Genomic DNA, 22,874 nt, shown 5'->3' on the forward strand with positions numbered 1-22,874 from the left:
TCTGAACTGGGTCTGAGTTTTTCCTCCTAAAAGCTTTTCCTGTCTTGTGGAAGGAGGAGAAGTCATAGGAAGGCTGAGAGAAGAAAGGAGCTGGCAGTGGGGAGAAAAGGATGAGGTCTGTGGGAAGAAGCCAGTGGAGCAGCCCGGGGACCTGGGCCTGTACCTCCCTGCCTGCAATACCTGCCAGGGGAGCAGCCCACGTCTGCTCAGCCCACTGCTCAGAGGCGGGCTGCCGTGTTCTAGGCTGAGACGCCTGCCCTGCTCAGGGCCCTGCAGTGGGTCCACAGCACAGCAGTGCAGATCCTGGCAAGCCCCTCAGCCCCAGGCCCTCAGGTAGGAACTCAGAACGCCCAGGGCTGCCTGTCTCCCTCCTCCTCTGACCCCATGTATCTTCTCAGCTGCCATCTCGGCTTTTTTCCTTGCTTCACTGCCCATGCAGCTCATCAGTTTGCTGTCCCTCAGGCTCTGGAGTCTTCTATGCTTTTGCAGCTTGGCCTGTTTCACCCTTGGAAACAGCAGTGCTGTCTGAAACCCCCCACATCCTCTCGCCTGCTTTCCCAGACCCCCTGCTTCCCACCCCACCGACCCCACCACAAGTACCACCAGTACCTTCTTTTCAGGCCCCTGGAAAGTAGCACCACTAGGTTTTGAATTAAATCAGAGTATCTGGTCTTGTCCTCTGTGGACACTAACACATCCAAGGTCATGTTAGAAGACCCTCTTCTTCAGCTCCCATCCAAGGCATTTTCAGATTTAAACACATCCTTGTCCTAGAACATTCTCCACTGCAGATGTTTCTTCTGCAATTCCTTGTATTTCACTTATTTCTTCCAATGTAATTTAGCTCAGATTAAAAGCCATGTTATCCATAAATCCCCCCAAAAACTAGAGAATTAATTATTTGCTAGCAATATAAAACTATGTTAAGTCACAGGCTTCCTTCACTAATCAGGTTTCTGCCTGCACATCCTACCCCTACTCTAATTTTATGAACAGGGACCCATTTATTCATCTCTTCATCCTTAGCACCTAACTGGTTGCTTAGAACATTGAAGATACCAAAATAATATTTTCAAAGTTCACTAAATGGTGAGTAATTAGAGTTCACTGGGTAGCCAGGGGCCCAGCCCCCTTAAAAGATGAAAAGCTGTGTTAAGAAAGCCAACTAGTATGGTATGATGGTGCATACCTGCAATCCCAGAATTTTTGAAAGGCTAAGGCAGGAGGATCATGAGTTTGAGTCTATCCTACGCAAGTTAGCAACATACTGAGACGCTGTCTAAAAGTAAAAAGAAAGAGTGGGGGATGTAACTCAGTGTAAAGACCCGAGTTTCACTATCCAGTACTGCAAAAGAAAAAAAAGATAGTGTTGTAGAATCCCCTAGGGATGGATCCATAATCCAGCAATTTTCCTCTACAGCCCAGTGACCTCCAGTGCACAAGGAGAATGGCCCCAATATGCAATTCCCATCTGTCGTTATCCCTCCAGATTGTGGTCATTTTCCCACAGCAGTACTCACCTGTGATTTGCAGCCAGTGTGCTTTACACTAAGACCTCCAGATGTTTTTTACCCACTTGCATCTCTAACCACTGAGTATGCCTCCAAACTTCTTTGGGGAAGAAACATTTTGACCCACTTGTCCATATAATTACTTTAAAAATTGTCTAATTTGGACCACTGTTCATCTTTTTCCCCCTTTCCCAATTTCCTTTTTCCTTGTCAATGACACCTTCAGATTAAAAAATGAAAACAAAAACCTCAGACATTTTTTGCTCCTCCATGTTCAGTCTTGTCCTATACAAATCAGTTCAGTCCTGAGAATGTTTCTGGAATCATCCTTTTCTTTCTACTGTATTTTTAGAGTTTTCTCTGTTACGATCTATGTTCTCATCACCTCATAACCAGGACAGGGGTTAGTAAGTGCTAGAGCAGGAAAAGACATTAGACTTTAGAAGAAATCAGTCTGAACTTTTATTTTAAAAATGAGAAAACTGAGGCTCAGAAGTGAACTAATCCAGTGTCACACCAAGAGAGTAAGCTCAAGAGAGTAGTGTCTATGTCTGCCATATGTGACTTCACATTCCTAGCATTTGTCAAGGCAGCACAGAGCACCATACTGAATAAATACAAAACTTAATGGAAAGACTCAGGCTCTAAGGCAGTTCTGAATCCTAGTCCAGGTCGCTTCCCACCTGCCCATGTAATTGGCCACCTGGATTGTCTCCCAGTCTCCAACCCATCCCTTTCAACTTAACTGTCCTTGACATATGGCCATTGTCAGGGATGACATGGAAGTGAATAGCAGTTGATGGGTGGCCATGGGTTTAGGCAATTCCCAGCTAAAGGGCTTTTAGACAAATTCTGGGCATTCAATGTCTTCATTACTGTCCTTGGAAAGGCAAACTAGATGGAGATATCCAAAAGTCTACTTAAGTAGAAGCAGTGAATGAGACTCAGCTCATCCCACTGGCAAATAGGCTGAGGGACCCTGGGCAACTCTCAAAGCATGAAGGTTGAGAGCCAGAAAAGAGCTCACCCAGGAAGACCAAACTTAGAGGAAGACCAAACTTATGGCAGCAGAGCCAATGATCCTGGAAATAGAAGTAAGGTGGAGACTGAGCTAATGGCTAATGGCTCTGCTGGATTATGTCTTTAGCCAATGAAATGCAAGCAATATTTGCATGCAGAGGCTTGAAAAATGCTCATATGTTTCCACTCTTTGCACAGCTGGAGTTGCTGGTCATGCAACTCTGCCATGCCATCAGAATATGCCTGGGCTAGTCTGCTGCTAAACTAAGAGCTGAGTCACCTCTTCCATCTCAGTCACCTCCTTCCAGTTGAAGCTATCCCAGATCAGCCTACGGCAAGTAACCTTCCCACAAATGTTAATGAATCACACCACTATAAGCCATCCTCCTAGCTGTCAAGCCTTCGTCCTTGACCCATAGCAAAGTAAATAAATGCTTATTGTCTTAAGCCTCAGACCATTGGGGCTATTTGTTAGATAGTATTATTTTGACAACAAAAAACTATTGCAAGAGACAAAGCAAGACAGGCAGTACCCAAGTGTCAGGCAACAGTGCCTAACTCAGAGACCCTGGGATCTGAGGGAATCAGAGACCTAAGACCCTGAAAAACTAGACTGATAGAAGACTGGAGAACAAAACAACACAAAGATTCAAACCTTAGTTGGTGAAGCAGCTTTCTTTGTACCCTATATCTCTGATTCACCCTGCCCTTAACACTGCTTCAGTCAAGGTTATTTGTACATTCACCAAATTCTATCACTGGATGTTTTTATTCCTAGATTTATCCATCACTGTCTGTCTTCCTCTCCCCATCTCCCATATGTGACAGAAAAGGACATTACACTAGTGAAAGAAACTTAGGGTGCAGCCCTGTCCCTTCCAAAATTGGGTGACCTTAGAAAACTCATTCCCCATCACTGATACTCAATTTCACTGCTTGTAAAGTGAGGGGCGGGGGGGAGGAGGCACCTGGGATCCCCAGATCCTAAAAGTGCGCACAGATGTTGTATAAAGGCACACTATGTCTCTACACCCCACTCTTCAGTTACTGCCCTTGCCTTCTAGTCTGTATGCAGTTAGCCTCAGCTTCCCAAAGAATAAAGCATTAAAAACCTATGCATTTCTGGTGTCATCTATTATCAGCTCTCTCTCATCATCTATTAGGAAGAAACATTCTCCCTTATCTTTCTCTTGTTCCTAGTGTATTTTAAAGAACGTTTTTCTATTTCCTTTATGTGTTTTCCAGGTTGCATCTCATTTCTTTCTTTCTTTGGTTTTTCTCTTCTTATGCCTATCAATTCTGGCTATTTCTTTGTTCTTTTCTTGGGCAATCAGGCCAAGCTTTCTGCTTTTGCCTTTCCAACTGGCAGAGCTGTTCCCTCTGCAGCTTTTTATCTGACCAATGAGATTTGTCCTTTGTCACTTAACCAATCTTTTTCACGTTAGGGTTTTTTATAGGCCTTAAATTAATTTAGTATCTTAGGGAGCTAAGTGATAGCCATAGCATTGCAACTTAACCATCTGGATGACCTTGGGTTGGTCACTAAGCATCACACAGCCTCAGTTTCCTTGCTTGTAAAATAGGGAAGTAACGCATGTCTTTCCTACCTACCAAAGTTGTTATGAAGCTCTGAGAGGATGAAGACAAGCTTGGGTAAATTGCTGAGAATTAGACAAAGGGAGGGGACATTATTATGGGTATACTTGATCTTCTGTCTTACAAAGATGAGCTGTGCAGTGATCTCTGCAAGCCAGGACTAAATTTGTCCCCAGAAGTCCACTGTTCAGGGCCATTTGCTTTTCTTATTCCCTGCCTTCCTTCTTTGATCTCAGAAGATAAACACCATCTAGGGAAACCCTGACTTAATTATCTGAGGCTGTGTATTTCCACCATAAGGGTCCAGGGTATTTATGATTTTTGTTTGTCCAGCTTTGTGGCTCACCATCTTTTTTCTGGTTCTATAGGAAGTTTTTGTCCTCATTTTAGGCACACCATTTGAGTAACATTATCACGTCTTGTGTGGCCTTCCCACCCCATAGGCAAATCCATGTAACTCAGGCTGATCGGGGCATGTGTAATATCGGCCTAAGCGGGGCCAATCAGGATCTCATCTGGAACTGATGCATAAAAATTGAAAGAGAGAGGGTACTTTTCTGTTAGTGCTACAAATCATGGCGGGTGTGATACCAGGAGTCCTGGTAGCATTTTGTCCTGGTAGTCATTTCTAGAGATACAGATCTCTAGAATAAAGCAAAGCAGAGAACAGAACTGGAGACAGGGGGCTGGAGTTAGCTCAGCAGCATAAGCACCTGCCTGGCAAGCATGAGGTTGAGTTTGATCCCTGCTACTGGGAAAAAAGCAATAAATAAATAAATAAAATTTAAAAACTAGAGACAGGAATAGAGTTGTGATGACTGTATATAACTCTACTCACAAGACTCAGCACATATAAAGCTAGATCTCTATCCAGACATCCTGGTCTCATAAACTAATAATCTATTTTATTACACTTACTTGAGTTGGGGAAACCAACATCCTACTGGAAGACTTCTGACTAATGTACCTCACACATGTCAAATAGTGTTGGAGCCTTTCCGTCCTCCCTCACCACCAACTGGTGCTATGCAGGGGTCAAGACAGCAAGGAGATAGTAGAGGAGGAGTGCAGAGGAGCTGATTCCCTCCATGAGCCCAACAAGAATATGCACATAGTGTATTCATTTCTCCCATGGCTTTATGGAAGAATCACAAAGACATAGAAAGAATCCAGGCTTGGGAGGGAAACAGACTCGGGCCCTACTATTTATAGTCATATGCTTTTATGAGGCGTAATAAAAAAGTATGATGAATTTTGAAATTAAAAATGATTTATTACAGTAAAAGATACATTGCCATCTATCTCTCTTAAAATACTCCCCTTCACTTAGAACATGAGAACTTATTTATTTATTAATTTTGTCTTTTTGAGGCAGAATCTCTCTATGCAGCCAAGGCTGGCCTTTAGCACACTTTGTAATCCGGGCTGGTCTCGAATTCACAAAGATCCTTCTGCCTCTGCCTCTCGAAAGAGTGCTGGAATTGCAGGCATGTGCTACCACGTCCAGCTGGAAAATACTTGCTCTATCAGTCCACTTCCTGAAGCAGTTCTGGAGGGGTTTTTTTCATGTCTTTGTGAGCTATCTGCTGCTATGTACCATCCAATGGAAAGCAGTCTCAGAAAAACATTATTATGTGTTCTCCTTCACCTTATTCACTGAATCTGACACTGTGTGACTCCTGGCTCTTCCCAAAGCAAAATCACCACGAAAGGTAAATGTTTTGAATAGATTCAGGGTCGACGTGGTCACAATAGTGCAAGTAAAGATACTTGTAAAAGAGGACTTCCAGAACTGCTTTAGAAAGTGGGAAATAATGGTGGAATAAGGGCATTTGAAGTGAGGGTAGTATCTTGAGGAAAATTAATGGCTCTGTGTCTTACTGTAATAAATTTTATTTTACTTAAATGTATACAGTATATTTGATCATACCTCAGAGACCCATATACTGTCTGGGTGCCTATCTTGTGAAACTATTTAGAAGTAACATTATATAATTAACATTATATAAAGAGCTTTACAGTAGACATTAGTACATGAAACCTATTATGAGAGTTTTCCTAATATTTCTTAACTTGGCTTTCTATACTGAAATTGTCTTTGTTTTGTGTTTCCTGATTTTTGGAAGCCTACATTGTAATAATTTCTTGTCATTTCCTTTCACGTGATATTCAACTTTAGGACACTCAGGCCTCTTCCCTACTGTATGTGTATGCTACATGCATGAAAAAAGCCCTCAGCAAATGTTTGGGGATCAATAAATTGGTGAGCACTGAACTGAAAACTACGTGCAACCACTTCATTATCTCTACCCTCAGCACCATAGATGTCCACACTTTTCCCTATAACCAGAGAATCGGAATTTAGAAATTAAATTCCAACAGGCTTCTTTAACTACTTCAAATGATTATTGGAGCTTCTAACTTGGAAAGAGGCTTTTTTCATAAATTACTTATTCCTCAATCACTCATTCATTCAACAAAACTTTATGTAACTTTAGTTTCCATGGACTGTAGACTCCCAAAATTAAAACTTTTAAAAAATACAACTTTCCAGGCTGGGGATATAGCTTAGCAGCACAGCGCCTGCCTGGTAAGCAGGAGGTCCTGAGTTTGACTCCTGGTACCAGAAAAAAAATTACAATTTATCACTGAAAATTCTAGCACATTTGTATCTTATTCCCATGGAAATAAAAAGAGAATCATCTAATATTAAAGGTATACAGTCTTCATAAATAATTACTACTACATAATCGTTACTACTTTTAGCACCTCATCCCTCCATTTCTACCATCACACAGTTATTTACAAATCAAAAACTGATGAATGTCCCTTGTCTTTCTCGAAGCACGAGACAATGCCTTCTATTCAAGAATATGCCAGAGCTGCTTCTCCTTTGTTGTGTACCCTTTGCTGTCCTAGTCTCTCAGTTCTGGCTGAAGAACTGGCCCGGGATTTCAGTCATAAACATCACACCATAGCCACCATCCCCAGGGTCATGGGAGGATGGGAAAGGTACGTTACAGATTGCCTCTGGAAGTCAGAACCCTCCAGAATATCTGTCCTTCCCACTACCTTTGAATACAACATATTCACTGTTCATCTTTCTATTTCTTAACACAGAAAAACTTCTCCCTCACCTCTACATTATGCCATTTAGTGAGGGATGCTCTTCAGATACCAACAGTTACCTGACTATTGAAAAGGAGATAGGAATCACGCAGTTGGGTCAAACGAATGGGAACCCACATTAGATTGGTAAGACCCTCTCAGAGCACACACTATTTCCTCATTCGGCCACCCACTTGGTTCCTATGACTAGAACATGAATGCACCAATCGCTTCTCTGCCTTTCCTTCTATCCAGGCTCTCTGAAGGAGAGCTGTGCTTGGAGAACAGACATACCTATGTGTTTGTTAGTGAACTTATTTTGGACTGTCTCCTCCACTATTTCTCACCAGACTATAAGCTGCATGAGGACAGAAACTAAGTTTTGTTCACATTGTCTATTCTTGCATAGCAAATGTTCAATAAACACTTACTGAGTAAAGGAAGAAGCAAACAAAAACCAGACAAAAACCAAAGAGAAACAGGAGAGGCAGGCACTGCCCTGTTCTTGTGTCTTTGTCTTTTAGCTAATAGGAAGGGATGGATGAGAGGGCAGCCTGTCCTCAGAGGCTTGTCTAAAGGGGCCCACGTGCTCCCTTGCCTTGCCCAAAGGCCAGGGTTGCTTCCCGTGATTTCCATCCAGGGCTGACACAGTCCTCAGAGGAAGACACAATGGGCCGCCTACTCTCCCTCCTTATCCTTGTCCAATCATCTGTAACTGTGACAGATGGCAGCCAGGGAGGGCTATGTGAAAAGGGGCAGAGGCAATGAAAAGACCAAGGCAGAGAGAAAGGAGCTGCCTTGGGGCTTCAGAACCAGGTCACTTCTGAGTTCTGAACAGGCAAGATGGACAAGCCTTTCTTTGCTCTTTCAACACAGATTAAGCTCTCTCCCCCACCCACTATGCAGGGCTCTGGGGACATGAGTGTTCTGCCCAGTGTGCAGCCATTAGCATGTAGGACGTTACAGATAAACTTCTAAAGGAAAGGAGAGCCAGGATGCCAGAAATTATCTCAGCTTCTTTAGAAATGCCCAGAAGTGCTGTGGGCTCTGCATGTCTTGGCTGGACAATCGAAGCTCCCATTATTTGACCTTCAAACTATTCTATCAGTCTCATGGCCCATTACACTCTCTCTATGCCTCACAGCATTCCCTTCATGACTCCTATGATTTTTCAGAGAATTTGATTAGTAACTTCTAAAATTCATATGGAGGAGTCACTGTGCAAGAATAGCAACAGTATGTTGCAAAAGAACAAAGAAAGGGTGCTTGTCTTACTAGATGTCAAGACATATTACAAAGCTGTATGAATCTAAATAATGTACTCCTGGCTCAGGTACAAAGAGGACAATGAAACAGAACAGAATCCAGAAACAGATCCAGTGTGCAAAGGAAGTAGGTATATGAAAAAGGTGTTATTTTTAATTAGGGAGGAAAGGATCAATGATTCATTAAGTGACCATGGAACAATTAACCATCTATATGGAATAAAATAGATCCCTACCTCACACCTCATAAAGTACACTACAGATAAGTAATAACTTCCAAGTACCTTCCTTTCTAGTGTTTACTTTTCTCTAAACATAAATACCTATAACTCTCTGACTTGGTTGACATTATTTTCTCTATATTATAGAATACTACAAATCCTAGCCATTGTCCTCCTATCCTACAAACAACTCTGCCACGAAAGCCAAGGCTCCCTTGGGAATGAAAGCGTCTCAAAGATAGAATTTACTATATCTTTATATCTATACCCAGAAACTTGCAAGCATAAAGAGCTCTGTAGATATACACTGATTGGTGACAATTTTGGTGATGATGGTGATGGTGGTGCTGGTAGTAATGAAGGAGCTTAGCTGAATGCCCTGGGTAATGGAATACATGATTCAAAATTTGTAAAAAAAAAAAAAAAAAAAAAACAGCCTCCCTAATTAGATTGAGTCAGGAGCTCTAGTTCAACGACTTCTTTGATATCTATCTATTAACTCCTAATTTGAAATTCAGAATTCAAAATGATACTCAGTAACAAAAACTACCCAAGATCTTCAATGGCTTAGTCTCAAGAAGGTTAAAATGGCATTATTTGGGAATAAGTAGTTAAATCATAAGAATCAAATCAAGAAAAAACCCTTACCATGAATCAATGAAGAAGCACTTACTGAATTTATTCTATGTGCCAACGTATGCAAAAAACATGAAGAGCTAAATTCTTAGAAGCCAGCTATAGTAGATATATGGCTATATATAGTAAATGTCAGTTTTGTAATTAAGAACATGAATTTTGAAATTAGAAGTATATGGATCTAAATCCTAACTCTGCCCCTTACTATTAATATGGACTTGAAGGAATTATTTCACTTCCCTAAACCTATTTCCTCACCTATAAAAGGAAAATGATACAGATATCTATTTTACAAGATGGTCATGAGAATCAAGTAGAATAATGTATGTAAAGCACTTAGTATAACAGCCAGTAGATGCTCTCAGTACATTTTTTGTTGTTTTTATAGAACAGCAATTTCCAGTCTGTAGATAATAGCCCTAGTGGCACCAAAATTATGACAAAGCAACTTCAATTCTGTATGACAACAAAGAAAAATCTGTAGAATGAATAAATATTAGGGCTTTCAAACATGTGTCTTATTGTTTTTCAAATAGATTTGTAGTAAAATGAAGAAAAACTGGTCTGAGACAACAAAAGGAATGTCATCATTTCATTTTATCACTTGATAATGTCCCAACTTTGAGCTACTAAAAAATTAATCCAAAAACAGATTAAAGTTTTGTTTCTTTTTCCCTTGAGAAGCTCAAAAATGTGCATGAGTGATTGGTAAAGGATTCCAAAAGACTGTTCTCAGCATAAGAATATTGAGAGGAAATCCCAAAATTAAGAACTTGAGCTAAATGTTATATCTTCCTATCGCCACCTTTTCTTCTCCTCTCATAATTGCTAACAAATGGAAAACAAATAACCAGCATTTCCTGATACTAGTGCCCTGTACAAGGTGACTATACTGCTACTAACTCTCTTGTTTTTCCTTAAATAACATTACAAAAAGAAGCCCCAGGGAAGACAGGTCAAGTTGAGGAGGTTCCTGATGAGCAGAGACCCAAGGAAAGGTTAAAGGACTTGGGGTTGTGAACAGCAACACTGAGATTGATTTCTCTGCAAATTGCTTTTTTCGTAAATGCTATCTTTGGGTATTTAAGTGGATAATCTTTGTTTTCAGAGACAACTGGACTTGAATCTTTTATATGTTGAAGTTTCATTTATTGGAACCCTGTTGTTCCCTGGCGGCCCAACATTTTGGTCTCTGCTACAGTTATTGCCAATTTCAGATTTTCCCACCAAAACTTCCAGGCATCTCTTGGGAGATATGGCTGAGAAAGCATATGTAGAAAGAAGGGTCAGCCAAAAGAGATTACAGCTATTGCACAACACAAGCCCCATATACGGAGGCCAAAGACCCTCTCTCTCAGTTCTGGGCTCTACTTGATTCCATTCATACATGATAGTAGAGAGGGAAGTAGGGAAAGATGGGAGGGATAGAGACACAGACAGACAGAGGGAGATTTTATTTTATCATCAGTTTCCAGAATTTTAGAAACTACAAGACATTGAAGCTTAGGGAAGAAAGGCTCTTTCCCAAGACCACTGGATGAATTAGAATCTGGGTGGAATTAGAATCTAGATTTCTTGACTCCTCAATTACACCCTTGAAATTCTGCCATGAAAGAAAAGAAGAGCTATGCTGACACACTGCCTGCATGGAGTTTGGGGCGGTGCCAGAGTAAGGATTTGGGGGAAATTAGAAGTTGGGAAAGAAAGGAAAATTAGCAACTTTAGCAAGTTTTCCAAGGTGTATGGTTAAGAATTCTAAGAATTCTAAAAAGAGCACTTATCAAATGTGGTCTCTGTTCTATTACTTCCAGCAACACTTAAAGTTTGGGCTTATTACATAAGTTAAATGTACTTCAGCCATGGATTCATCCTTTTCCAGCCTCTCTTCAAGAGCACTGCATACAGAGATGGAGACTTCAGAACAGATCGACGGAGCTTAATGATGGCAGAAGTGGCTTCCGACTTGGAAGGGTTTGGAGACCAGGTGTCCAGAATTGCTCGAAATATAATTTTGGTCTTTTCTTGTTGGTAGATGGGAATGATGCAATGATTCAACAAGCTGGATTTATCTTAAAAGACAAACTTCCTAGGCAGGGAGTACTGCCTAAGGCTGTGATCACTGGGATGATCTAGGACACACTGAAGTGTGTATAAATTCCACTGATTTCTCTCCCACAGAAATTAATTCACTTTTGTAAAAGAAAATTAAAAAGGGGGTTCCAACAACTTCTCTCCCCAAGTTTAGAGTTCCAAAATAATGGTGAAAATAGGGTCCATTGTCTATGTTAATCCTCCTAGATCCAGCCTTCCAGGAAGGCACCATTTTATACCTCCTTTCTGTCCTTTCCCCTTTGGAATGGGCCTGACCTCTCTATCAAATGTTAAAGTACAGATATTGACTTGTATCTTCAAAATCCACCCAGTCACCTTTGCCCAGTTTTGATCTTTGCACATGCATTCTTCTTGTTTTTGATTTTCCAACCTTCATCTGGTTCAGCCTCTTGTCTTTGGCTATTAACACTCACACATCTACTCCTGGCTTGATGATGATTGTTGTAGCTATCTTTCTCAGATCTACCTTCACTCTCTTCCTCAAAGTCCATTGTAATATCCTCCCAAAGTCCCTTGCAGTCTCTTCAATTTGTCTCTGCTCTTGAGAAGCAGGACAGGATATCATCTTGTTTAATACCACTTTGTTTAAAGTGAGCTTCCTTGGTATCTCTTCTCTTTGGCTGTTACAGTTCAGTCCTGAAGTTCTAACATGCTAGACACTGAGGCCACAAAGATGAATAGGATAAAAATCCTTGCTTACAGAAAGCTTACAATCTGATGGGGGAAAAAGAGTAGTATACAAATGAAGTACATCATTCAAGATTCAGCTTCAGGTAACAAGTTTAGGTTAACAAAAAGTATGGGGAAAATAATTTATTATTTCATTATATTACATAAATTGAAGGATAAACTGGCTGGAGGTATGTCATGATCTGGTGCTTCTAATGATGTCCTGAGGGACATGTCCCTCTCCTTTTACCACTCTGGCTTCACACTCAGACAGGCTCTCTTTCTTTCATGTCTTTACCCCTACCCAGATGCTCCACCCTTACATCTTACTGGCTCCCCAACCCTTACAAATAAAACTCTGTTCCACAAGCTCCAGCACAAATCTAGGGTAAGACTCTTATAAGCTTAACTGAAGTTATATGCCTATTATTGAATCTATTATAAGAGTCAAAAGAATACAATGGTCTGATTGGCTAAGCCTAGGTCACATGTCCTCTGAAATTCAATGGACTAAGGAAAAAGAAATAGTTCCCCAAAGAAAATTGAGATCTTGTGCCTAGAAAAAAAATATGCTAGTGAACAGAAACAACGTGTATCCACACAGCTAAGCCACACTCAGACCTGCACTTGCTCTGTTTTTCTGAGCCATTGACTAGCCAGTGACATCTAGAACAGCTGAAGTATTGTTATGCACTAGTTCATCGATATGCCACCACTTACTCATCATGTATCTGTAGATTGCATCTAAATAAAATGTCCATTTGCTTACCTAAATAGTTAATACTCACAAGCCTTAGAGCAGAATGCGTGTGTAGGGATTCTGAGAATGAACTCCAGGCACCCCTCAGCAGCTCTTTCTCTGATTCTCAAACTGCTGACCCTAGCGAAGGTCACACTTCACTCATCTGTAACACTATTTTAATTGCATCATTTGCAGGCAAACACAGCTGTTTGTAAATAAAGCCTAAATTTTTTCAACACAGAAGTGTTTGTGTATTTGTGTGTGTGCCTGAGTCTCACTTTATGCAGAAATATCCTACCTTGAATTGTTAAAAGACTTCATCATTTGCAGTTTACAAATATACCCCTTCTATCTTCCATCTACCTCCTGCCACCCTTGACATTGTTCTGAAAGCATTCTGCAGGGAATAAAGGACTGTACTGCTCCTTCAAAGATCCCAGAAGAGGGGGTAAATTGCCTTATATAAAGAAAATTGATAGGTTGGCTAACTAAGTCACAAGGCTTACATCAGTTGTCCTAATGCCACAACACTGGTGGTGAGTTACCAAGGAATGACTCAACATGGTCAAGAATTCAGGAAGGACTAAAAAAAAAAAATTCAAGGTCTACCTGTCAACCAAGAATGATTCACTCAACCTGAAAAATAATGAGATGTCAATAAAAGTTGTAGAAATTAAGGTATGATGTCCATGAGGCCGCGCTGTCCCCTAAATTGTTACTCTTAAATTAACAATAGTTTTTATAACTAAGATCTTATTGAGATCCTGAGACCATCGTGAAATTATGCCTGTATCCTGGGCTTTTCCTCTGAGGAAGAATGATACAAAATCTTCCTGAAACAGCTCTATGGAACAGGAAACTCGGGTTTAAATCTGGGAGATCTGGGTTTAGGTCTTGTTCTACCCATCTATTCCTCTGTAAGTGAGGTGAGTTTTAATCTCCATATTTGTAACACGGAGATGATAATACCAACCTTCAAACAGTTGGCTGTGATGACCTCACAGATATTTACTGAGAACATTTTAAACACCAGATTCTGGGGCTATCACAGGGGAACAGATATGCAGTCCCAGTCAACACAGAGATCCAATTGTTTAAATTTTATAATAATGTATGCAAAGTAAGTGCCCCACGGGAAACCATAGTTATTAGTTATGGTGTATATTCAGGGTTAAGGAATTCCAAAACTGTACTGCTTGTGATCATTGGCAAAAATGGGTTAAGTCAACTTGAACAGATTAACAAATGCCTAGAAGCTTAAGGGAACACAGTTCTAGATATGTCTGTAGATGCCCAACATGTAAGCCACAAAATGAGGAGGAAAGATCCACCCCAGATGTGGGTGGCACCAGCCAATAGGCTTTTAGCCTGGATAGAGGAAAAAGGGGAAGAAGAAGGAAGATTTACTTTGCTTCCTTGGAGAGCTCCAATCTTGGCTATTGCCTTAGGTTGTTCATCTCCAATTCCTTCAGGCTTCTAGTGCAGACTTTTCAACCTTCCAATGCAGTCCCTTTGATTTTCCAACATGGACTCACACAGGACTCTGCCATGACCTCCAGACCTTTGACCTTCAACTGGATCCTGTGGTTCTCCAGTGGGCAGGAGGCCATTTTGCATTCTTTCATGCCTGACTCCACATGCAGCCATTATAAGCCTTCTTAGCAAAGACTTTATATAGTACATGTAACAATGTTAAATCTGTTCTTCTATTGAACCATGACTGATACATTGCTATTGGTACAAGCAGGGTGACTGGGGATGACAGAGCACAGAAAGGGACCCTGAACACCCAGGGAAGTTGTTCTGAGTTTAAATTCTCCTTCCATAGAAAAAATAGTTGTTAAACTGTTAGCAACTGCTAACTTGGAAACAGGAACGATCTTCATCAAGATTTAGTCGAGGTAATCAGAACCCTCTCAACTTTAAAACTTTCCTGGAGGGGTACATTTTTATCCTTCTTTCACCAACAAGAAACTGTGAATCAGAGAAGTTAACTACTTTGCTTAAGGTCACAGAGCTGATAAGTGACAAGAGTGGAACCAGAACTGAAATCTATCTAGGGCCAAACCCAATTGCATTAATTCGTATACCACAGCACCTACCTACCACATCAGCTTCCAGGAAGAATATTATGCTCTTAAACCCTACCTAACACAGGCACCATCTCTCTGGAGTTCACCCAGCTGCTGGAGACATTGAGGCCAAAGTGTATTCCAAACATCAGCCACGTTTTTATTAGTTCAACAGATAGCATTCATGTGCCAGACACAGTTTCAACTTTGGGGACACAACACAAAATAAGATAAAATCTTTGCGTCATGAAACATGTTCTAATAAGGCAGAGAAACAGTAAACCAAATAAATAAGAAAATATATATGGTAAGTAAGGTAAAGATAAAAGCTAGGGAGGGAAATTAGTAGAGAAGGAATGTTGTAATTTCAGCAGTAGCCAAGGAAAATCTTGAGAGGAGGGAGAGTAGTGAACATAGGCCATATAGATATCCACAGGAAGAAAGAAGATAAAGTCAGTGTCCTCTGAAGGGTGGACTCCGACTCGGAATTGGCTTCAGGCATGCCAAAACACACAGGGGTGCTGATGTCTTTGAGTGTGTGTCTGGCAGGTCTGCAACACAGGGAGTGGCACTAACCAAGGCTCTGTGCTAGGCACTGCAGTCCATCACCAACTGGTCACATTTCCCTGGGGATGTTCTCAGCTGATGAGCAGTCATCTTAGCAGGGATAAAGCAGGCCCATTCCTGGGAGAGACTGAGCTTCCACCTTGGTGCTCAGACTCCATAACAGCCTTGCGGAAGCTTCCTGAGATTGCAGGGCAGCCCAGCTGCTTCCACATAACCTGCCCTCCTCCTCTCTGCTCCAGTTCCAATCTGTGCTCCTTTGTGCAGATGACTTTAGCTCCAACCTGTGCTCCTTCATCCAGCTGGTTTTAGTTCCAATTTTCTCACATAGGAGTTTCCCTGATGTAACCTATGCTCTTTAATTAATTAATTAGTTTGTTTATTTTGTGGTGCCAAGGATTGAACCTAGGGTCTCACACATGCTAGGCAAGTGCTCACCCACTGAGCTGCGTCTCCGTCTCCTTTATTTCCATGCTGGCATTTCAGCAACCCTAAAGCAGCATGGGATGGAGGAGAAGGCAAACGGGAAAAGAGAGAGAGAAGGGGTTGGGGGGAGAAGGATGAGGAGGAGGAAAAAGAAAAAGAAGACAAGAGAGGGGCCTGGGTTTCTAGTAGGTTGTGCTCAGTGCGTTAATCCTGAGTTCCACTCTGCAAACTCATCCATCTCTAGGCTTTTGTGCTTTCTTTCCCTGGTTCATTTTTTCAATTTCCTAGCAGAGTTCCTTTTAAGTAAACGACAATCACAACAAAAGTTCCAGTTGTTTCAGTGAACCTAAGGGGTGAAGGCGCTCATCCACATCTCCTCACACAGTGCAGGCCTTGATGACCCTGGCAAGGGGCCTCGGGCCAGATGCAGTAGAGGCAGCAGCCAGCCCGCAGGAGGCTGAGGGAAGCATTGAGGCTGGAGGCCACCCAAGGTAAAGGCGGGGAGGAAGGAGCAGGGCCTGCTGGGAGTGCCTCTCCCATCCCCTGGGCCAGTGGGTAGTGTGGTGACCTGTGGGTATTTCTGGTATTTCTGGGAGTGGGGGGTGGGAAAGGCTTAGGGACACAAAAACCCTTTGCAGGTTCAGCGAGATCTGTCCTAGGCTCATTGACTTCAGTTTCCCTATTGGTTTTAAAGCCAAGTAAGTCATTTCCGGCTGTTCTGCAAACATCAGCTCCAATCAATAGTGTTGGAATCATTTCTTTGCCCCATTTGTTTTCAACAGCCTGCCACTGGCAGTCCCCCACGCTGACTTCCTCAGCTGCAGCTGTGCTCTGGGGCTCCCTGTCAGTGTATGGCAGAGATCCCCAGCTGAGCAGCAATCACAAGTTCTGGCCTTTAATCTCTTGCTCAGAGGGATAAGGCCTCGGGTTCACCTCCCTGAGTAGATTATAGACACTTACTGTGCAAGCAACAGCCAGTCACCTCTCCTGTTCCGTCTGCTCTGGAGAACAGCATCTCTGGGTTAAGCAGGGCCTTCCTCCCCTCACTCACAGATGCTTCCACCGCTCTGTAAAGCAGCAGCTGCAGGGAAAGCAGCAACTAGGCTTCCAGGAGAAAGAGATCTGGAAAGAAGTAAAGGGCCATGCTCTGTCTCCTGTGATAGTTCAGGATCATGAGTGCTGTAGGAAAAAGCACTGTCGTGATCAGACATCCTGGATCCAAGCCAGTCACATGTGGGCCTGCCCTCACCCAGATACTTCCAAGAAGCTCGCTTCTGCCCATACTCATTCAGGAAACCTTTTTGAGCTCCTGTTATGTACCAACACTCTGCTACTCATGGAAGACAAAGAGCCCTGGTCCACATAGAAGCCCATGTCCTGGAAAATAGCAGAGTGGTTCTGGGATCCTGGGAATGGGTCCACTTCCTCTGCTTTCTTGTAAGTGTTAGCTACATTGATGATACCAGACAGCTGGTTTAGCCATGGTGGGGATTTTTCTTTGTGGAGGACCATTCTCTCTCCCTCTCTCTCTTCTTCCTCTTCCTCTCTCACTCTCTCTGTTTCTCTCTCTCTCTCTTTCTCTCTCTCTCTCTCCCTCTCTCTCACACATACACATACACAGTGCCATTAGTAAAGGAAGTAATAAAAATAAAGACTGAATATATTCACTCAGGGCTGAGGGTAGAGGTGAGTAATTATGAGATGGAAGGAGACGGTGCACATGGGCAGGAAATTTGAGCTACTATGTTTACTGTTACATCTCCAACTCTAGGCTTAGTGTTGGGCACATAGCAGCAGATGCTCAAAAAACACCCATTGAGTGAATGAGTGTTAAATAAATTGACAGAGGAAAAAAAAAAGACAGTGATCTTAAAATTCAGATCAGGGGCTATAGTGTATTATTCATTAAAAACAGAAAGTAATGATGAATGTACTTCTATTTATGGCTGAGTACGAGTAGCCAGAAAGGAAAGTCATCAAGACATGGAAAAGGAGGCATCGCAAAGGAGAACTGAGTGCGGTGGAGAAGGACAGGCCACGCTCACTCTCCGTTCTCTGGTCCATGTGTGTCCCTTTCACTGTCTCTGCTCTGCTCCCCGAACACGTGCCAAAATCCATCCTCAAAAGGACTCAGATTATGAATCTTTCACACTTATGGATCTCTCAAATGTCAGGCTGCCCAGCCTGGAAGATCTCTGCAGTAGAAAGAGCAAGGTTAGGGTTAGTCCTGTCTTCTTCAGTCCTCAGGGCAGCCTCCAAAGTCAACACTGTCACCCTACCTCACAGATGGTGAAAGGTGACACTCTGAGGGTTAAGGACAGTATTCAGGGTCGTGGAGTTAAAAAGTATCAGAACACAGTGAGTCCAGGTCTAACTTGAAACTCAGTTCTAATTTTAGCTGTGCTACTGCCCATGCAACCCTGGCTTCAGTTTCACCATCTGTGACACTCACTTAGGACAGTTCTGCTTCCAGATCTGTCTTTCTGGAGGAAAACGCCTTCTGACCCTCCTTTCCACTGCCCAGATGCCCCACACGGCTTCACAGCTTGGACTCCCAGCATTTAAACTGGGAGCTTGGTAACCCTCACGGTCCTTCCCCAGACTGAACCAACCTCCTAGCTGCCCCGGCTGCCTCTTCTCTATACCCCTCCTTCACTGAAACTATTTCCCTTTCCACCATTTACACCCCAAGCTAGATGCCATTTCTCCCTAGAAGCAACCTGCGTCAGAATGCATGAGATTCTGGGGCTTAGGAGGATCCTCCTCAGCCTGTGGAACCGTCCTTCCACTTGCCATGAGAACTGTTGACCAGATAGGCAGATGCTCAACTGAGTCTGTCATTACACATGGTGGGAGGTAGGCAAGAGGGACAGTCTTAGAAATGTGACAAAAGTGGGTTATAATTTTCTTTCTGTGCTTTTTTCTCCTGTGTTCCATGTCTCAGAATTTGGAGTCTGGCCTTGTTAATAATACAGCACGGCACCCATTTATGACAGGAGCAGGTACCACGCGGCAGGAGGGGGGAGAAGGGCAAATGAGAACAAAGGTGACAAAGTACAGCAGTGGCTGGCTGGTAGAGGCTGGCGTGATTGACTGGGAGCTGGGCAGGACATGTGTTGGCAAAACAGGTACTGGCACATCTTCCCTTCCCAGGACTCAGGTCACATTCTGGACAAGAGAACAAAATATCCCTCTCAACTCCTCTGAAGGAAAACTGAGGAGGAGGTACCTGGGCCTTGGAGAAATGGGCTTCAAGGCCCCTGAACAGCAGCCCTAACGGAATCACAGATTTTATATCTCCCCAGGCAGCAGGACACTTAGAGCTGCTAAGCAGTAACAAAGGTGCTGCCTTTTAGTGGGTGCTCGGTGTTTATAGAGAGTTCACACCAGGAGTTCATTTGATCCATATGACAATTCTCTGAGAAAGTAGTGCATCAACAGTCTCCACTTTAAAAAATGAGGAAACTGAGGCCAGATGCAATATTTGAATCAAGAATACATACACTAGGCCTTGGCCCAGGTGCACCTCTCCTCCCAGCAAGACCCTGATATAGATATGTGCACAGTGAACTGATGGTCTCCTCCCAGAAGCAGTGGTTCAGCACAGGTGTTTATTAGGTTTGAATCCTGGAACCATCACTTTTTTACTGTGTGACCTTGGGCAGGTCATATGCTTCTCATGCTTCATTCCTCTTCTCTCTTAGAAAGGAATTATTGTAGTATTTATTTGATAGGTTTTGGGAGAGTTAAATGTGTTTAATGCCGGCAAGCCATACCACATCACCATATAAATGTTAGCTGCAAAAAAATAATTCTATAATTAGCTGGGGCTTCGAATTTGTATCCCTATAGCTAGACTGTACTTAGACCTTATACCAAGGAAACCATCTGCTCCGCTCAACATCCAAACTTGGATCTAAGAACAGGATGCTACCATGAAATGCAAGGCTACCCAAGCCCAAGGAAGGGTGAGAGGGCAAGCAAGCTGGCTTGGCCCAATATTTAGAGCATGGCTGAGCTAACCCTGCTCCCCGAGCCTCCTTAGATATGGAGTAATCTCGTGTGTTACAGCCATGGAATGATAGGAAAGCAGGGAGGACATAGCATCTCACAAGGCCTGCTGATGCTAGACCACACCCAACTCTGCATCGTCAGGGATATGTGAGAGAGTGAGTTGGGCACCATAGGGCACCACCATTGGACAAGGGGACCCCGCCCACACACAACTGCCCTTTGCCTCTCCTCCAAGGTTCTGTCGTGGCCAGAGCCCTTGATCCAGTTTGCTCTATCAGTTGCCTATTGGGCAGATCCTGATGCATCACTCAGACCGTCTCTCATCCTGACTGCCCACTGTGTCAATGCTGCTGTGCAGAGAAACTGTGGGCCACTATTTTGAACAGTCTCTGGGGTCCTTCACATGTGACAAAGTAGAGGACATAATGCCCAATGAATTCACAGGCCTGTCTGGAATTACTCTAGATGAGGAATGAAAGGTCTTTGCAAATGGGCAGGGCTACTTGGAGGAAATGAATCGCTGGCTCAGGCTCCTGTGCAAAGTTTCCAGAAACAAGCAGGGACTGGGCAGGTCTGGTTGCTAACAAAATATCCAGGGAAAATGAACCCACATCTGGAACTACCCCAGCTATCTTTGGTGCTGACTGTATTCTCTCAGTACCCTAAGCATCCTCACATACACAGGTTTAGCAGCAATACTGGAAGACTATAGTTTGCCTATAGTTTCATTACCCAAGGACAGTGCTTCCTGACATTTTGAAGATATAGGCCCCTTTGGACATATAATTGAAGCTATCAACTCTCTCATCAAAAGGATATGCTGTGTGTGGACATTCACTATGCTTTATAAATAGTACTGAAGTCAATACACACACATGTGCACCCATACACACGTGTCCACACACATAGAAGATTGTTCCTCAGCTTCTGGTTCAGGGTACCTCTTTGGATTTGGTGGGTTTTAAAAATGGTGAGACTATCCTAAGCTATCTAAGCAAGCTGAGAGTAACTTTTTTTTTTTACCTTTATTGACTTCTTCACACTTTAAAAAATGTATTCCATTCCATATCCTCACAAGTCTTATAGCTATTATATTCATGAAAATGAGACTCAGAGGAATTAAGTGACTTTTGCCCAAAGTCACAGTTAACAATGATGGATACAGTTTACTACAACTACCTGCCAGGCATCTGAGATAGGTTCAATTTAACTTCCCAACAGGATCATAAAGTAGATGTTATTATTATTCCCAGTTTGCAGATGGAGACACTAAGGCTTTGAAAATCTGAGGAATTCACCCAAGATTACACAGCTTTAAGCAACAAAGCTATGTTTAGAACCCAGGACTGCCCTACTGCAGAGCCTGGTTTGGAATATGAAGTATTTTTGTAACAACAAGCAGCTGTTTGTTCAAAAGTAGCATTTAGATAGTGAGAGTGTATTTTCATTTCTCCAGTAATGAAGAGGCAAAACAGGTAGGCAGATGCGACTACCTATCCTAACAGCCAGCCCAGATTTGGGTCTTTCGTGGGCCAGACCACCCCCAGCCCATGGGGCTGGCCCCAATGATAGAAAGTTCTGGGCTCACCTCGCAAGTGGCAACAAAGTCCATGACCCTCTCAGGCCATGCCCACTTTTGCTCCTGATTTTTGCAGCACTTTCATGGCACCTGCACTCTTGGCTTTTCTTCCAGGCTTAGTCCCATGTTCACCTCCTGATCTTGATGACCTACAGAACTTGACTTCTTTCCCAATCCTGGTCTCTTTGTCACGTGCTCCATGGGCTTACCCTCTGCCCTTGCCTGGCCCTCTCCAGCATGCCTTTCCCTCCCTCTACATCTAATCAAGTTGACTTGGTTTATATTCTCTCGCCGGGAATATGCTGTCTGCTCTAGAGGTGGAGTCGGATAGTAGCTCTCAGAGAGGATTAACACACTGCATTTTGCTGTTGTTAACTGGTGTCTCCTGAAGCTGGTTTGGTTGACATGAATCAGCTATACTGATTAGACTCAGCTCAAACTTGAGTTCCAAGTCTCCTGGTATAATCGTGCCAATGCCTTTACTACATCTCATCTGAATGTAAAGGAGATGTGAGACATCCAGCTCCACTCAGTCCTGCAGGCGTGTGTGTATCCACTCACACAGTTATCAAGTACCTACCGAACATAAGGCTCTGAACTAGAGAATTGTTTTTTAAACCCCTACATTGGTACAAGTTTTAGGCTGGGTACTTCTCATATATTCTTATTCAGTGATCAACAGATAGTCCCTGACTTAAGGTATATATTTTTAAAAAGACTTTTGATAACAGCAAATATAAATATGACTTAAGAAAAAGAAAAATTCAAATGTTCATGCAGGAGATAGAAACACAATAATTATAATAATACATAATGGACTCTATAGAAAACAGTATGATAATTGGAATGAAATGATAATTTCTAGGATAAGTTTATGTCTTGTCCTTCAATTTTAATGGGCTTCTCTATACTTTTACAGTGAATCCTTTTCTTCCCACTCATTTATACACTGATTTTTCTTCCTTACCCCCCAAAGAGGTAAATTTCTTGCCCATCACATGGCATCAGCTATCTGTTCAAGCGGAAGATCAAAACAATGATAGAGACCCAATGTATCTTGATTTCACTGTGGTATTTGACAAGTCTTTGTCTGGTGCCCTTGAGGACATGATGGGAAATGAGAACTGGATCAGAATACAGGAAGTGGAGTCATAGCTGGATGAGCAACTACAGTCAAAGAATGTTGATTAGTTTTTCTGTGTCAACCCAAAGGAGGTCTCTAGTGGCATGCCACAGAGCTCTGTCCTTGGCACTGCTTCATTGGCATTGTTATCTGTGACTCAGAAGACAACATACAGGGTGTTCTTGAATCAAATTTTCAGCAGACACAAAATGAGAA

At 42.6% G+C, this 22,874-nt stretch overlaps 1 long non-coding RNA gene across 1 annotated transcript in view; it reads right to left on the minus strand.

The window, feature by feature from the left end:
• Window positions 1-21,668, minus strand: part of LOC106025678 (uncharacterized) — a 29,610-nt gene extending 7,942 nt beyond the window's left edge. The window contains exons 1-2 of the long non-coding RNA XR_002789171.2: window positions 21,545-21,668; window positions 16,903-17,064 (exon numbers count right to left, since the gene is read on the minus strand). This is a non-coding gene — a long non-coding RNA (uncharacterized LOC106025678). The remainder of the gene's footprint in view (window positions 1-16,902; window positions 17,065-21,544) is intronic.
• Window positions 21,669-22,874: the final 1,206 nt, after the last annotated feature.

This window comes from Cavia porcellus, unplaced genomic scaffold, assembly GCF_034190915.1.
Source record: "Cavia porcellus strain 051 isolate PalLab524CR breed Dunkin Hartley unplaced genomic scaffold, mCavPor4.1 scaffold_2, whole genome shotgun sequence".
Lineage (NCBI taxonomy): Eukaryota > Metazoa > Chordata > Mammalia > Rodentia > Caviidae > Cavia > Cavia porcellus.